At 17.6% G+C, this 17294-nt stretch overlaps 1 protein-coding gene across 1 annotated transcript in view; it reads right to left on the bottom strand.

Annotated features, from left to right (window-relative positions):
• The window catches only part of LOC100863909 (pfs47 receptor-like), a 53424-nt gene extending 37595 nt beyond the window's left edge, over positions 1-15829 (bottom strand). Inside the window, exon 1 of the mRNA XM_086908407.1 lies at positions 15663-15829. The gene's annotated coding sequence lies outside the window, so the exon portion shown is untranslated. The remainder of the gene's footprint in view (positions 1-15662) is intronic.
• Between the last annotated feature and the right edge of the window lie 1465 nt (positions 15830-17294).

The following is a 17294-nucleotide window of genomic DNA, read 5'->3' on the forward strand; positions in this document are numbered from 1 at the left end:
ACTAGCGAATTCTTAACTGATCATGCGGACATTGCGTATAACTAATATGCTGATATATGGATAACAAAAATGAAGCCTTTAACTATAGCTTATAAAAATGGAAAATATGATATCAATAGAAGCAACTTTAATGATATTGTATGCGATAACATTATAAGAATAATATTTGAAATTGTCATTATTTATTTATTGAAACTTCTATTATAAATGCACACTTTGTAGCAGTCAAAAACAAATAAAGAAATCAAAATATCAGAATTTCGGGAATTTTTAGAAAATATTTGTACTTGAAAAATGTTAATTCCAATAACAAACAGAAAACTAGTAACAAGTAGAGAGACATAAATTATAAGTTAAGAATTAGAAAAAATCTGCAAGACAAAACGATAAGAAGAACATTCTGCAGAGTTGGGAATTAATTCATTGAAAAAGTAACTAATTAAAAATTTCGAAGAAAGTTACTTTAAGTAATTACTTGCTAAAATTCTTGAATAACATTTATTATTTATTCCATAGTTATTATAGTTGATCTATTTTTTCTATAATTTCGACCGAATTAGTATAATATTTTGAAAATTTTAAATAAATTATTGAAATAAGTTATTGAAGTAATTTTATTCTTAATTTCAATTATTAAAATTTTATTCATCTTTAATTTTGTGTCATCATAAAAGCAAAAACTTTGAATGACAGAATATAAAAAAAAATGAAACATAATTATTCTCACATATTATCACACATATGTTTAAATTGTTTCAACGCCATAAACAATAATAAAACGTTTAAAATATTTGTATTCAAATAATATTTATCTATATGTAATTGTATATGTTAATATCATTAAATATTTGAGTCATAAATAAAATTGTTGCAAATTACTTGTAAAAATTTATATAATTAGACGATCCTCATAAATTTGATGACATGCTGATCAACATATTAAGAAAAGAAAATGACAAAATATTGTTCTGAAACGATAGAATGAGAGAAGAATACGAAACATTTGATAAATCTCATTGAATGGAAAATTAAATATAAGCAAAAATATTTTTAAATAATTCATTTAATAATTCAATCTAATCTTTAACCTAACTTATGAATATATTTTTGACTTAATTTATTTTATGCAAGGTATAGATAGATATATAATGAATATATGATAGATATTATAATGAATATTTTTATGATTTTTATGATGAAATATTTTTATAAATTTGAAAAATTTGAAAAAAAATTTTTATAAATTTTTATAAATTTATGAAAAGTGATATACATGTTTTATAGTATAGATTTAGATTAGATTAAATTATATTCCATCCACGTGATGGATAAAAGAGATTTGAAGATTAAAGAAATACTTAAATCAGATTATGTTCATTTAGCTTATATTAATCATAGCGATATAATTTGATTAATTTTGAAATACTCAGCTAATTAAAAACTGATGAAAAATTGCTGAAATAGAAATTTAGAAATGTAAATATCCTTATAGATTTTAATTTTCTCAATGATTAAAAAAATATCAATGGGTTAAATGATGAAATTAATAAATCTATTTAAATAATTATTATAAATCATTAAAAAACAATCTTTTGTGTAAATCTAAGTGAAATATAATAAAGAAAATTTGTTTTCAAATTTTTTGCTATTTTAGCAGAAAACCACTAACATATTTATACTTCTCTATTAAATGATATCTTATTAATTTACTTTGAATGTAATCTATATGAAATCTAGCTGTATCTAGTCGTATTTTTTAATATTTTTTTAACTTTAAACTATAAAATTCTTTTATAATAAGTATATTAAATTATTAAATTAAATAAAAAGTTGTTATTAAAAAATGTAATGCAAATGAAACGAAACTATAATTTTTAATTGTTAAATTAATAAAAAACATATATTTTTTTGCTTACTTTAGATAATTTTACACAAAAATATTCCCCAGATTTTTGGCCACATGAATTCGATCATGTAAAATATATCGTTGATCGGATTTATTGGTTTCGTGATAAGGTCGGCATATACTATGAATTGCTCACAAGGGCTTCAAGGGTACGAGCAAGAGCTTAGAGAGAATTATCGCCAGAAGCACGAAACATCGCAATGTGACACTTTTACTAGAAACTACGTGATCTTCCTTTGAAACCTTTTCATCTATCAAAATTTTTTTTAAACTTGACTGACTTTGAATACTATAAAATATAAATGTAAATGATATTATAAAGATATATGTATGATGTATAAATAATACATCAGAAAAGAATGAAATTTTTAAACAATAATTCATTCGGATAAATTCATATAAACAAAAATAAAGTTGAAATGCTTTATTAAATGATAAAAATATTTCAAAATTTTATGTTTTACACGATATATTTTTTATAAATTGCGAAATTTTTGTTTTGGTATTTTTTATTTAATATTTTTATAGGCTATTTTGATATGATATAGTTGAAATAAAAAAAATTTATATTTAATAAGAGTTATTTATTAATATTCAATTGTTCAAAATTAATGTTATCTGTTTGAAATTTTTGTTACAATTATTTTTAAATAATTTTAAAAATGGTAACATTATTATATTAATTACTTTTTGGTATTTCATTTTTTACATAATTCAATAAGATTTTCTTAATGAATAATTATAAATAATTTCATACATTTTATATATTTATCTTATAATTTTTCACAATGCAATATGTTTTAAATAAATTTTTTCTTTTTTTATGTTTAAATTATAATATTTATTTATACTCAATGAAATATAATTGTAGTTTACTACCGAAATATATATTTATAATAAATTATTTATTATTAAATTATGCGTTATTTTTGTTTTTTGAATATTTGTTAATATTTTAATGAATCTATATTAGTTATTTTCTGGTAAATTATTTTATAAATTTCTAAAAATATACATATCATTTGTTTGATAAAACAAAGTTCTTTAATATTCTTTTTGAAATTAATTATATTTATTTATATTTATATATAAATATAAATATATAATTATATTTATATTTTTTATACTTATATTTTTACACCAATTGAAAATTAATGTATATAAAACAAGTTTTAATTTTTTTAACATTTTATAAAAAAATTTTATTTTATATCTGCAAATTAATTTTAACCTACAAAAATTTTCTTTTTCATTGCACAAAAGATACTTTATTTATATATATTAATATATTCGAACATAAGAATTTTGGAAAATCAATTTTAAAAGCTAAAACGAATACAAAAATTGATACAAAATATTAGTCGAGATATATATGAATAATATTTATAAATAATTTAAGTTTGTTAAGTAAAGAGAGATTAATTGAGACTTAAAATAGTTCTTTATTTATTTTATTTTGTCTTGCTTCGTTTGAAAAAAAAACTTAAATTATTTATAATTTGATAAATAAATCTTTTACAACATTTTTTATATATATTTTGATTCGTTTTAACTTCTAGAAACTCTGAAATAATATTAAAATTAATAACATTATATTATTAAAATTAATAATACTATGTGTGTGTGTGTAAAACTTTTGTATTATTTTTGAAATTTCTATGTAAAGAATTTTCTGTATTTTATATTAATAAATATACATACAAAACTGTATTTAGATATAATTATATGTAATTCAAATATGGACAAGATTTTAAGTTACATTTCATTTTTTTTTTTTTTTATGTAACGTGATATATAAACGAAGAGGAAGTAAAAGTTCTTATAAAGACGCGTCATCTTAAAATGAATCCTTTGACCTCGCCAACTAATTTGCATACCACTGAGACAGATGTCTACCTACACCCCTAGCTCTCTCTCCCCTCAATATTCTCTTTTTCCATTCTCTTGCTCCACTCTATTTCTATCCTTTTTTGTACACAATATCCTGCTTTCTTTTTTATTCAAATGCCATTTTATAGAATAATAAAGCACAAGTTCTTTCATAAAACATTAAAAATTCAAAGTGACATTAACGTAACCATTCAGTGAGATTTCTATTTTATAACAATTTGCAAAAAATCTTTTTTACAGATAGAATGTTAATGTTAAATATTATTATTATATTTATATATAAAGTCGTAATTTTTTTATAAAATTATTAAATGATTACAAATTGAATTTTTAAATATATATAAACAAATAAATTTTATAAATTGATTATAAATTAAATTTTAGAATATAATCAAAACATAAAATATTAAATAAATAATAATATCTCTGCTCGTGTTCAGATGTATGAAATAATTTATCAATAATGAAACATTGAATACATAAAAGATAAGTTGGAACTAATGTAAACAAAAATATTATTATAAAGATAATACCATAATATAATGAATATTTCAATGGATTAATCAAATATTGGATAATAAAGCTAATAATATTTTTAATAGGATGCGGATGTACGTATTAATTGAAGTATAGATCAATTAAAAATGTATATTGCATTTAATGAGGAAATAATTATATCAATATGAAACTTTTGTTTTGAAATATCATTTCAAAATAACAAAATATTATTTTAAATAAAAAATTCATATATTCTATTGTATATATAATATTATTGATATAATAATATAATAACAAATATTAAAATTTATGTATTCTATTTATGTATTATCAATTATTTTGTTTATAAAAAGTATTTTAAAAAATTTAGAAAAATTATAAAAAAGTAATCGAAATTATAAAAATAGATAATAAAAGTATTAGTTTTATCATTATACTAATTCATTTATATTTCTATTTTAATGTAATTTTAATTTCATGTATCATTTAATAAATTTTAAATACTTGCATTAAATTAATTATTTATTTAATAATTTATTATTATTAATAATTTTTCTATTTCTTCTAATAATTTTTAAAATCAAAAAAATATATATATATTATATATAATTATATAGAGTGATAAATATATATAGAGTGATAAAAAAAATAATCATACGTTATAAAGATTAATTTTACAATAGATATTCGCAAAATAAAAAAACGTAAAACGTATATATAAATGATACATATAAACAAAGTTGAAAAAACTAAATTTTCAGAATTCAGTTGAAAAAACTAATATTTTCAAAATTTTTATAATTAATTTTTTTTATTTTATTAATATATTTTTTCCATTTCTCATTTAACATTTCTAAAGAACATATTTTTACAAAAATTCAAAAATCACTTCCTTTAACATTCTTTATAACTTTGAAAATATTAATTTTTCATGCTTATTAGATATTTTCTTTTTTTTTTTTATTTAACGAATGCTGTTTATTTAAAATGATAATAATTATTTAATAATAATGAATTTCTTTTTTTTTCCAATGTAATATTTTTGTCATTTTTTATTTGGAAATACTTTAAATTTTATTATTGATATTTCAATAATAGTATTTTTATCATCTGATAATGTTAATAATAAACATTTATTTATTCATTAAGAATTTTTTTTCTGAAAATTACAAATTATTTAAGCAAAAATAAAAATGATAGTCTTTATCATTACAATTAAATAATCTAATGCAATAAATTTTGAAATTAACGTATTTAACATAATCATCAATAGAGAAAAATACAATTGTGACAATGACGCAACAGACTGTTCTATTATAGAATAGGGTGAATTCTATAGGATTAGAGGATATCCCATGAGATATGATCCAATCGCGGTCACTCCATCATGCATCATTGGACAATCTAATTAAACTCTGCACGCACTAGCTGAGATACGCATAAATTGATATAGTATAGGTTGAAAATTTATTTCAATGTTAGTATTTATCAAGATTTTATTTGCTGATGTATATACATGTATGTTTTTTTTTTCTTTGTGAAGAGATTGTATAATGATATATATTATATAATTATTGATAGAATTTTATGTTAAACTTTTATTTTAATAAGGATGTGTTATATACATTCTTAGAATCACACTATCTTATTTCTATAAAATAAATAAATAATTTATCTAAAAGAATCAAATTTATATTTTCGACTTTTCTTATTTGTTTATAAATTTTTAGATTTTTTTAAAATATTGAGTTTCTTAAGTTGCCTTAACTAAAAATTTACAAACTTAAATTTTTAATTTTTTTTTATCTAATTGAATATTAAAATGAAAAAATTAAAATTGCATGATTATTAAATAACAGAAAAAAAATTTATGTAACAAAATAATTTTTACAAAATTAATTTTCTGAAATACTACAAAGGCTTTAAAGTATTTTTTGATTTTTTAAAATATTTTCTAAATTTATTCACAATATAAATAAGTAAATTAAAAATTTTTATAAAATAATAATTTTTATTATTTTTTAACCTTTTCTGAATCAAATTTTTTTTATCTAAAATTACATAAAAGGAATTTTTTATTTTATTATTTGAATAAAAAAATTAAATTATTGAAAAAAAGTATAAAAAATCAATGAAAATAATAATTGTTAAACAACTAGTTTACTTAGAAATCACTTTAAAATTTAAAAAGCTAAAAATTATTTACTTAAAAATTATTTAAAAATTTGTTAATCAAACTCAAATTTTAATAACTTAAATGTAATATTTTGTTTGTAAAAATCCACGTTTTATTGTAGAAATCATAAATAACAAAAAAAGAATGTTACTTTTATATTGCGTTTCATTTTAATACATGTGTTTTAAAAAATCTAAAAAAATTATAAAAAAGTATAAAACGTAATTATTAAGAATGCTTACATTTGATTTTCTTTTCCTCAAGAAGAATATATAGATTTTATAATAAAAAAACATCAATAAAAATATAAAAATAATATAAAGATACAAAATATAAATCAATAAAAATCCACTTCATTTCTATGGAATAAATAAAATTAATTATATTTACTTCAAATTTATATTTTTTCTATATTTAGATTTTCTTTATTTGTAAATTTTTTAAACTTTTTATATACATTTTTAAATACATTTTTTTTAAATTAATTTATGAAAATAACAAAATTATTTTTAATCTTTTTCTTGGCTAAATTGAATGTTGGTAATTTTTTATGCTCAATTCGTGATTACAAGTTTTCCATTGAATGTAATTAATTTATCGAGTAAATATTATGCAGAGTACGTGGATGCATCTCAATACAGCTCAAAAGGAATCTGGTCTCAAGTCCGTAAGCAAAGGTTGTTGAGGTCAAGGCAGTGAGGGCGTTCACCAGAATTATTCTTCTCGTTTTTTCTTTCTCTCTGCATCGCCATCGTTCTCAGTGCCAAGTCACCTTTGCGCGTACAAATTGTTAAAATCAATAAGATCTTTTCTTTAATGGAATACTTTCAATGAAAACATCGCAATTATGCATTTATTTTTTTTTAAAAATAAATAAGTAAAAGTCCATATTTGTTTTTGTTATTAAAAGAAATTGTGCATTTTCGAATGAAATTTCTTATAATAATACTTTGAAAAATGCTGTTATTGTAAAATGCAATTATCTTTTAAAACTTTTATTTATTATTAAAAATAAATGATGATAAAATTGAAAAGAAAACAATATTAATGTAGAAGATAAAAGAAAAATTTCCTTAAAATCATTATATTTTTAATAAATAAAAGAAGGCAATATATTATATATTTTAATATATTATATGCTTTGTGATTAGATATGATAGATATAATAAATAAAATATGTATATTTAACAAAATAGTAATGAAATGAAATTAATTGAAAATTAATATAATAGTTATATATTTATCATGATAAAGCGTAATATATCATGATAATACGTAATGAAGCATATATAATTAATTAAATAAGTTAATCATAACTTACAATGTACATAGATATAGATAATATATATATAGCTACTATACAAATAAATTCTACATTTCTGGTCTCTTGTATAATCATAGATATATTATTAGTAAAATATATCCATAATTTATTGATACTGAAAACAACAATTTTATATAACATAATAAATTTGATAATAAAACAAATAAAGTTTTATAAATAATTTTACAAATTATTTAAGTTATCTGATTATTTTATTATTTTATTTGATATCAAATTGTAAAAATTACAAAATAAAAATTGATAATTACAACTTTCAACTTATCAAATCACAATAAGTATGAAAATTAAATTTTATTTACAATATATTAAATAAAAAGTACTATTGATACTATTGATAAAACGCATTGAGAAAATAATTTCTTACATTAGATATAAAATATGAGATGAAACTTAATTTGACAATTTCAAATTATTTAAAAATTAATAAAATGTATCGCATTATCAAAAAGGAAGTAATTGGTTTTAAAGTTAAAAATTTTCTTTAAATTTGATTTTAATATGTAATAATTTAAAAATTTATAACAGTTTAACTTTATTAACTGTTCCTAGAATTAAATAAATATGTTTATTTTATATTATTATATTATATTATATATTTATTTTTTAATATACATATATTTAAATATTATTTAAATAATAAGGTTATAAATATATTTTAATTTTATTTTTTCCTTATATTTGTATATATTTCTACAGTAATTTATACAACGTTATGTATAATACATATTTGAATTATCGAAAATTATTATTATAACATCATTACAAATGGAAATTTACATAGTTTTCATTGTTTTTAATTTTGAGTTTTTATATAAAAAACTTGAAACAAATTCTAATTATATATTGATAAGTATGATTTTATTTCTATATGTAGAATTAAAAGATATATATATCATCACAATAATTCAATTAATGAATGCAATATTGTTTAATGAGATACATTAAGTATTTAATTACACATTATATTTCAAATTAATTATCATTCATTTATTTAATATTATTAAAACAAATTTTATAACTTATGATATCAGCATGCCTGTTAATATAATAAGAAAATTTTATAGAAACGAAAAATTCAATATTCATATATTGTCCTTGTAAATTTTATTATAAACAAAAACATAATTGTAAACTTATGTAATTTTTAAATAGTTTAAATTATAAAAGCCTCTTCTTTTAGTGTAAAATAAGAAATGAAAAGATGATTCAAAAGAAGAGAACTTAATTGTATGGATTTCCATTTAATATTTAGTATATTAATTTAATAGTTTTAAACAATTATTTTCAAATTGAATTAAGTTTTCTTACGATTTTTTTGCATAAATTCATATTTTATTTTAATTTTTTATCGAAATAATATTTATAAAATTAATTATTTAATCATTTAATGAATTCGATATATCATTCTTAATTTAAATGTCAGATAAAAATAACATTATCTATATTAATTAATTTAAAGCATATTGTTATTATTATAATATTAACATGAAATTATAAATTTTGTTTAAAATAATATCTATAATAAATAATAAAATCAAATACAAATAAATTATTTTGAAGCTATGAATAGACTTTTTAAATAAGATTCAGAATTTCTTTTTATAATTAAAAATTATATTCAAAATATTTAAAATATTTATAATTAAATATATAATTAAAAGTTTTTATCTTCTAAAATTTTATTTTTTTTAATTCATTATGAAAAAATGTAATTTTTTAATTTTTGAATTTATTATGAAAATATATATGTAATTCTTTAAATATAAAAATAATTATATAAAAGTATAACTTAAATCTTAAAGAATATTTATATTACTTGTTTTAATTGTAACAGTTAATTAATACAATAAGTAAAATAAGAAAAAGAAATTGATTTGAAAATATTTGCAATTAATCTATTGATAACAAAATAATATATAATAAAATGATAGAAATCTCTCCATTTTTTATTTTTCAATAATTTTCAATAATTTTCAATAATTTTAATAATCTATATTTTATATTATAAATTCAATATATTAATAATAATTATATTCAATAAATATTTTATAATAATAAATAGTCAATATATCTGTAATAATAATAGTAATAATTACAGTTAATAAAATCAAAAAATTTTTGTTTGAAATAATTTAGAAATATTTCCAAGATAAATGTATTACATTTAATTAAAATTAGTTGATTATTTTACTATTTACTTACTTTAATTAAAACAATACTAAAAAATCTTTAACTTAATATCGAATTTGAATGATATGACAATCAAAATGTTAAATAATTTACGTTAAACGATTCTGTCTTAGAAAAAAAAATAATTAAAATATTTTTAATGAAGAAAAATAATAAAATGTAATGAATAAAATATACATAGATAACAGCTAACAATGAAACTTTTTATAAAATCAAAAAGTACATTAATTAAATCGATTTCGATAACATTGACATCACTGGTTGCACAATTGGATGAAAGTTTTAAAAGTTTTCGATTAAAAGAAACAATACTATCGTACTTTCTAAAATTTTACCATACATATGTATATAATTATATAATTGATTGACTTGCATTATACAAAATGTTAATATAACTAGGAATAGATATTAGAAGTAATATAGGTAATATCAACTTTCTATTGTAGCCTGAATTGCCAGTTAACCTACTACCTAATAGATATTTCAAATACTTTCCATGATGCAAACTCCCCCATTTATCCTACATAATATTGTACAATCCATAAGAAAAGCTACTTTAATTTCGATTTTACAATCATGCCTTTCGGTATGAAACTTTATTTTTTTTATTTTGAATCTAATTTTTATTTATCTAATATACGATATAATAAAAATGTTATTAATTGTAAAAAGTTTAGATTAAAAATAAATTCATATAATAATTTATAAATTCTTAAAAATAATTTTTAAAAAAAATGAAAAATAATTAATAAAAATATTCATTACTTTTTTATATATCTAATCCTTTTTTTAAAAAATGATGTATAAAAAAACAATATTCTCAAAATTTATATTGAACATGATTCAATAATTCATTAAATATGAAATGTTAGATTCAAATTTTATTTTGCAAATATTTTACAAAATAAATTCTTTTATAAAAATATAAATCTGATGGTCAATAATATATTTATTATTGATATATTTAATTTTTATATAGAATATATTGTATAATTATATTATATAGAATAAATATTTTCATTATAAAAATTTTTTAATCTTAATCATTAATTAATTGAATATTGTGACAGGCGACGTGGTACGACGATGTCTTTATATAGAAATATCAAACTTCGTGACCTCGATTTACTCAATGACATGGAGTTAGACAACTTGAAATTAAGCGTTGCTTTATAAGCGACATTATACATTAAATCTAGCATTCTACAATCTAAATTCTATTCATATGTAAATGCCACATTGATTATGATGAACTTTCGAGAACTGAACTAAAACTCAAGATTGAGTAACAATTTTTTTATAAGATCGTATCAATTGCGAAAAAGTTTGGAACAAACGGAGAATATCGAATTTTCACATTATTGAACTTAAAGCAAAATAATAAAATTATGCAAACAATAAAATTCATTATGATTATAGATTATATAAGTCTTTCTTATTTATTACAAAAATATTTCAAATATTTATATTCAATATTATAAATTACTTACATTTAAATTTAATTTAAATTTATATATTTAACAAATATTAAATTTCGTTAAATTATACTTTAAAAAAAAAAAAGAGAAATAAAAGTGTAAATTTTATAGCAGTTTTACATTTAATTAATTACATTATTATGTTATTATTAAATATATAATTTTTATAATAAAATGTTTCTAATTTTATTATATTTAATTATATTATTATATTTAATTTTTATGTGTGATTTATTATTAAAAATAGATTTAATTTAAAGACGCTGGAGATTTTAACTGTGAAACATAACTTCAAAATTCTATATATTTGTTCACAAATATTTGACTTTAATACAAATTAACAAAAAAACTTTAACACATATTAATAACTATTAACTATTATAGTCAAGTGTTATATTTCAAATTCACTTCTTTATAAATATTTATAACTTTTGACATGTATATAACATTTTATATAAATGATATAATATAATAAATTTAAATTATTTGCATAATGTAATAATTATATAATATATAATATAATAATTCAGAAAATATATATAATGATTGATATCAAAATATTAATGATATAATAATATGGTTATTTTTTTTTATGAAAAAAATTATTAAAAGATTATTTGAGATTGGATTTATTAGCCCATACCCATATTTGCCTATTGTTTAATCTATTTCTATATTATATATATATAAAACATATATATAACGAATTAAAGTTTATTTTTAAAATTTATTCTTAAAATTTAAATTAAAATTTAATAAATTAAATAAAAAATCAGATAATTAAATATATTAAAATATTGTATTGTATTGTATTTAAATATTAAATCACTGTCATTTTTTATATTACACCATTTCTCTATGTCATAATTTTATTTATATTTTATTTTCATAAAGGATAAGAAATAAGATAAGTTTCTATTTTAATCATACCTTTAAAGTAATATAAAATTATTCTAATACTTTTTTGTTCATCACTTTGTATAGGTATACTTTTTCATCGCCAACATTTGAATTATTAAGATGGATGAGACAGAAGATAAATGATAGTTATTATAATGTTTAGAATTTTACAAATTTCTGATATCCTGAATAAATGTCAAGAATTATATAGAATATATATTTAAATGAAAAAGATGTAAATATTATAGATAAACGATCATTAAATCAAATAATTTTTAATATATTTTTCATTTAGAAAATAAAAAAAACATTTTAATTTGTTTTGTAATATTTATACATGAAATTATATACATGAAAAATAAAAAATACATAAAATAATACTCATTATTCATATGTCAGAACTAATTGAAGAGAATATGATTTTTTAATCGACTCGGTAATAAATTCATTTTATTATGTTCGCTAAAAATCTAATTTTCAGATATATATATATGTTCACTTTCTTTAATATTAATCTTTTTAAATTTATCTTTTTATATGAATCTAATTTTTTAAATTCTAAATTTGGAATTTTTTAAATTATATAGAATGATGAAAACAATCGATTCAGTAAATAACTGATTTGCTTTTAACACGATAACCTAATATGATACATAATTTGTACATTTGTATACATATATACATATACGTGTAATAATTTGTATAGAAAATTGATTGAGTTTATGCATTTGAAATATCTGTCAAAAATGCAAAAATGAAAAAAAAAAAAATATTGCTTTTAATTATTATCTACTCAATTATTCAAAAATAATAAAATGATGAAATCAATCAAAAAATCGCATCATTTGAACTAACTATTATTCTCTATCCATATTTAAATTTAAAATTAATCTGAAAATTCATTTACATTTTTTAGTAAAAATATAAATTTCTTTTAGAAATATAACGTATATATTTATCTTATAATTTTGTAATTACGTAAGAATATATGAAAATAAATTAATAATTCTCATTGAATTTGAATGCTCATCGAATATTATAAGAAATACTTTATAACTGCAAAATCAACATATTGTAAAAAAAAAATTCATCTCCATTTGCCAAAGAGAAGAGAACTGATACGCCAAATTTAATATATACATATATATAGTAATATTCGAATATCAATTCGAAGCCAAATATTCGAGATACACTACTAGACAGTAAAATTCTCTTTTTAAATTTTTTGCTTTTTTCTCTTTTTATTTATTGTAATTATTTTAATTATGAACTCTAGTTCATAAATAAAAAGGAAAAATCCCTTTATTTTTTTCTATCTCTTAAAAGTAGTATTTGAAATTCTAAGATAAAATCAAGTATAATATACTTTGAATCATATTTTATTATTTAATAAATGATAAATGAATAACTTTTTTTCTTTATTTGTTAAGTAAATAAATATAATCCAAATTATAATAGAAGAATTTCACATATATATTAATAAAGGTTTCATTTAAAAAAAAATGAAAATTATTAATATTAAATTATTATAATTAATAATATATATAATTAATATAAAATAAATATATTAATATTTTAATTTAAGAGATATTTTAGTTTGAATTTTAAAATTTATCGTATGAAAATTCACGAAAAATAAATTATTATTATATAATTTTTCTTTATTTTAAATTATGTTTTTCATTATGAATTTTTTAATGAATTAAAATTTTTTTTCCAATTTATATTTTTTTGTTTTCAAGTTTTACAAAATTTAAATTAAAATGTTTTTAAAATTGCAGTTTTTAACTTATGATCCTAAATCTCTGTAGATTCTTATAAATAAATATTTGAGAGAAAATATATGATATTTGTTATTCTTTTTATTTAATTCTATTTCTTGAAGATATGCACGACGAAAGCTTTAAATATAATATTATTATTATATGAAATTTTTTTATTATACACATAAAAAATTGAATTTAAATTTTGAACAATCTGGAAATCTGTGAAAATAAATAATATTTAAAAAAAGTTCATGATTAACAAAAGAAAAGCTATTACAAATTAATAGTTTTTTGTTATAAATAGCTTTAAATTTTTTTAAAAAATAATAATATTAATATATTAAAAAATATTTGATTTCATTTAAAGAAACAAAATTATTCTTCATATATTGTATATATCTATTTATAAAAGAAAATGGATAATATTAGTTATATTTTTTATTATATCATGAAAATTTGAAAAATATTTTTTTATAATTTCTAAATTATTATTTGAAGTAATTATTATTAATTATCTATTATATTGAATACTAGTATATTCAGAAATACATAATTACGTAGCTTTAAATTAACTTTTGATACTTCAAATTAAAATTATTTATTTATTTATTTCCATTTAAATTTCATTTTCATTCAATTTTTTACATATATAAAAATTTTGAATAAAAATAAGTGATGCAAGTTGAGTTGAATACAAAAAAAAAAGAGATTTATAAAAAAATATGTATTATAAATATGTATATAATGTGTATTATAAATATGTATTATGCATATCGTATATATATCATAAAAAAAAAATGATTACAAAACGCTTTCACTCAAAAAATTAAAAAAAAATATTATTTTTATTACCAATCTTACCAACAATATATAAATAAACATGTTTAATAATCACTCTACATATCTAGGAGATTTAATTGCTATAAAAACTTTAAAACGTCTTTCATTCATTTCCTCAACTGTTTCTATAACAAATGTTTATTGCGTTTGAAATTTTTATCGCTTTAAAATTTTCTTCATACTTTTCTATAAATATTTAATATATTCTCAAATAAATACTTGCTATAAATTAAATAATATTAATCAAAATATATTATTTTTGTAATATTAAATTTTTCTAATTATATGAAATTGCTAAAAGAAAAAATAAAATTTAATACATTTGGATTAGATGTTAATTAATTATTAACATCTATATAAATGCTAATAAATATAGCAATAAATATTTTTTTACATATTTCAATACATATATTCATATTAATATATATATCTTTATTGAAGTGATTAACGAATTATATATTTCATATTTAATATAGTTTATTATTAACTGCATTACGAAGCACGAAGCACTTATTGAAGCACAAAAGAATACAACAGAATATCGAAAGAAACAGCATAAATGAATAAAGATTAACTATTATAAATAAAATATTCTAAATATGAGCGCACCATAATCTTCTGATTTCACAATCGTAGAATTATAAAAAATAATCATCGTTACGGTATCACGCACCTTCTACGAAGTCTCGCTCACTTGCACCTCCTCTTTTATCGTTTCGAGTTTATTCTATTGTTAGAGCGTACTTTGAGGTAAGTGTACCAGAACGTCGGTTCTCCTCTTCGTTAGTCACTTGAAAGAACAATAGAGCTTCACGGTACGACAGAAGTAAAAGTAATGATGTCGAGAACGTATATGAGAATATAAATAGTAAGAATGCGTGAAGCCTAAATATACCTAATTTTTTGGTATAAAATTAAATATATTATAATTAATTATTATATTAAATTATTATGATGATTATTATTATTATTATTATTATATTATTATATTAAATTATTGTTGTTGTTGTTTTGTTGTTGTTCTTATATTAAAATTAATCTAAAATTATTATTTATCAATTCTATGATTATATTCAATTCTACATCGATATACAAGACAATCTCTAATATTCGTATATTAAATAAAATTAATTGCCTGGAATCAATCACAGAAATTGTATATACATAGACATTATATGAATACTTGTAAATTAATAAGTCATATTATTAAACATATTATTATCAATAATAATTTTGTTTTACAATATATTTCTTTTAAGTATATATACGCGATTATTTTTCTATATATAAATATTAGAATATAGAAATAATTAATTTTAGACGAAAGTTATTGAGCACATATTGTGATGATAAATATTGATTTTGAGAGAATCTTGAAGTGTCTTATATCATATTTAAATTTTTAAATGAGAAGTTATATTTTTATTATATATTTTAAAAATATTACTTATGTATTTTTAATACAAGCTATTAAGCCATTGCTGAATTATTAAATCTTTGAAGATTTATGTGCTGCTCGTATTAATTTTGTTGAATTGAACATAACGATCTATTATGATCGAGATTGTCAGATTTTTGATCATGTATCTTTTTGTATATAAAACGAATAATTTTTCACATTTGAAAATACAATTACATCTAATGTATATGGAAAAATAACTTGAAATATTAAAAAAGATAAAAGATAATTTTAAATTTCTTCAATGTGGATTATAAAAATATATTTAAAAATGGAGGATTCATATGTTAAAAAATTTTTCTCGTTTTCACGCTTACACAACAAAAATTGGTTGTTTTTAAAATTATCATGATGTATAAAATCCTGAAGAAACCTCTTTGCGTTGTACAACGCTAATGCCAGCAACATATAAACTTTTAAAGTTAATAATTCAACAACAGCTTAAGAAAAATACATGCATAAGTAATGTTTTAAAATCATCTCAGTATAAACTATAAAGATGTATAATAAAAAATGATACGTTAGAAAATTAAATATGACAAGATAATTTACACAATAATTCAAAATTAATTCTAAGTCAAATATTCAACATAATATGTACTTCTACCATACAATTTTTATTTGAAACATTTTTTCGTATTATAAAAATAATATTTCGCGTGTATACATTTAAAATATATTGTATTAAATATTTATATATATATATTATAAATATATAAACTAATAGATTATGTATAAAATAATTTTTTATTAGGAATATTACTTCGAAATTAATCTTTCAAGTTTTAGTATAATTTTTGTTTCTTTAAATACAACATTAAATATATAACATTTTAATGATAAAAA

Source organism: Apis florea, unplaced genomic scaffold (assembly GCF_048593485.1).
Source record: "Apis florea isolate Af1SG1 unplaced genomic scaffold, ASM4859348v1 contig_3078_pilon, whole genome shotgun sequence".
Taxonomy (NCBI): Eukaryota; Metazoa; Arthropoda; class Insecta; order Hymenoptera; family Apidae; genus Apis; species Apis florea.